This window comes from Jaculus jaculus, chromosome 3 (genome assembly GCF_020740685.1).
Source record: "Jaculus jaculus isolate mJacJac1 chromosome 3, mJacJac1.mat.Y.cur, whole genome shotgun sequence".
In the NCBI taxonomy this organism is placed as follows: Eukaryota; Metazoa; Chordata; class Mammalia; order Rodentia; family Dipodidae; genus Jaculus; species Jaculus jaculus.
In genome coordinates, this window is record NC_059104.1 from 91,658,560 (window position 1) to 91,660,512 (window position 1,953).

At 43.7% G+C, this 1,953-nt stretch overlaps 1 long non-coding RNA gene across 1 annotated transcript; it reads right to left on the reverse strand.

Annotated features, from left to right (window-relative positions):
- Positions 1–862: 862 nt before the first annotated feature.
- LOC123459514 lies at positions 863–1,724 on the reverse strand. The gene is made up of 2 exons (XR_006636304.1): positions 1,602–1,724; positions 863–1,243 (listed from the first exon to the last, which is right to left on the reverse strand). It is a non-coding gene; the product is annotated as an uncharacterized LOC123459514 (long non-coding RNA).
- Positions 1,725–1,953: the final 229 nt, after the last annotated feature.

Genomic DNA, 1,953 nt, shown 5'->3' on the forward strand with positions numbered 1-1,953 from the left:
AATGTGGGGTGGATGGAGGCCGTTTCAATGTAATGAGACAGTTTAGACATGGCAGAACCCCAAAAGTAACTAAAATGGCTAAAGATGAGAAATGTCCTTGATCTTGTAGGAAGAAGTGGGTTCCTCCTTATCTCTTTCTGCCTTAAGGAGTCCTTGCAGCCTCCACTTTGCTAGTGGCCAGGGATGTCAGAAGGTCTGATCTTTCCTTATCTCTTCTTTCCCACTCCTTTCCCAGAAGAGATAATCACCCCTTCCAAGAAGGGGTTATATCCTTTCCTGAAAGTGTAGTGGTGCTTGGATACCTGAAATGGGGGTTTGACTGACCAATTCAACCCTCATCCAGTAAATTTCCATAAAAGACCCAAATCTGGGTCTCTAGGTTAGTTTTCCCATTCCCAGAAACACTCTCTTGGGCAGGAACTCTATCCTTTTCTCTTCCCTTAAAGCTATATAAGGTCTATGTCTAAATGGCCTATAATAAATCTTTGTAACCTTAACCATCTATGCTTCATGAATGTCATTCATCAAATTCATAAGAACCTGGAGGTCACTGAGAGAGTGGAAGTATTTTGTGGCTGAGTTTCTGGCACCCTAACTCCTGAATTATTGCCCACCCAAGAGCAGAGAAAGGCTGCTGTTCTCAACCTCATTTTCAAATTCCTCTATCAGTAAGAAGCTTTTGGAATCTGGAGGCAAATAATTTATTAGCCAAACCTCCCATTTCCTTGAGAGACTGCTGTTGGAATGTGTCTTATTGAAAAAAAAAATCTGTGTTTCTTTGGGGGAAAAGCAGTGAAGCTAATATGGCATTCAAATACTACAGTGGGAAAGGAAAGAAGGCAAAAAACGTACTTGGCAAGAATTCAGAAAAGCTAATTGTCTTTATTGAAACGGCATTGAATTAGAAACTCAAAAGACATAGAAGGCATCTTCCCAATAGAGAGTTCAAAAAATAGGCTACCCCTTTCTAGTAAAGTGTAGAAAAATAGTCTATGCAAAGTATTTTTTCCTTACCACCAAACAAAGAGATCCCTGCTTGTGATAGAAATATTTAAACATATTGCTTAGTAGGGTGCCTACTCTGTGCCCCTCTCCAGAGGTTCAGGCAGCCAACCCTACTCCTCTCAAGACATTCCAGGCTCCCCAGGAACGCGCCCCACCCCCACACAGGGCTCTTGCTTCCAGAACATGCACTTTCTTGGGCAACATTTTTTCTCTCTGATGAATGGCCAAGAATGAGATTCTGGAAGAGAACAATTAGAAACTTTAATTACCCTCCAGGCACCACACAATTATAAACCACATTCTTATTTTTATAAGGAATTAGCTACAGATTGGGTCGCAGCGCTTGCCATGCTTTGAAACATTCCTTGCGTCTTCCTGGCAGAGCTATGTCCTAGTTAGAAAGCTGGCGCTTCTCGCGTTCCCACTCCCCTCCCCTCTCCCCCATCGCTCCCGCTCTCTCTCTCTCTCTCTCTCTCTCTCTCTCTCTCTCTCTCTCTCTCTCTCTCTATGCATGCATGTATGCAATGAATGTACGTATGTAATGTATATATATATATATATAGGCTTGCCAATTCCAGCACCTTCAAATACATTACCTCGTCCTTTCCTTTCGTCTCTAAGATGACCTGAAATGACCTTTTGCTTGGCACGAGACGTGATTCAACTGATAATAAAAAGGGTTTTGGGGGGGGGGGGGATGGTGTCTGGCTGCTCTGGGCTGCAGAAGAACCGTGGAGAGAGGGGTGCGGGGTTGCAGAAGGAGGGGCCGCACCACTTTAAAGACAAATACTGGTGCATTTTTGCTGTGGCATTTCCTGTAATTAATTTTCCACGTTTCACCTATTACACGGAGGGGAAAGAAGGATTTTTTTTTTTTTTAAAGGCACACCCGTCTCTTTGTTTAACTCAGGAGCCCGGGCTGCTCAGCCATGGCGCTGGAGGGAGTGT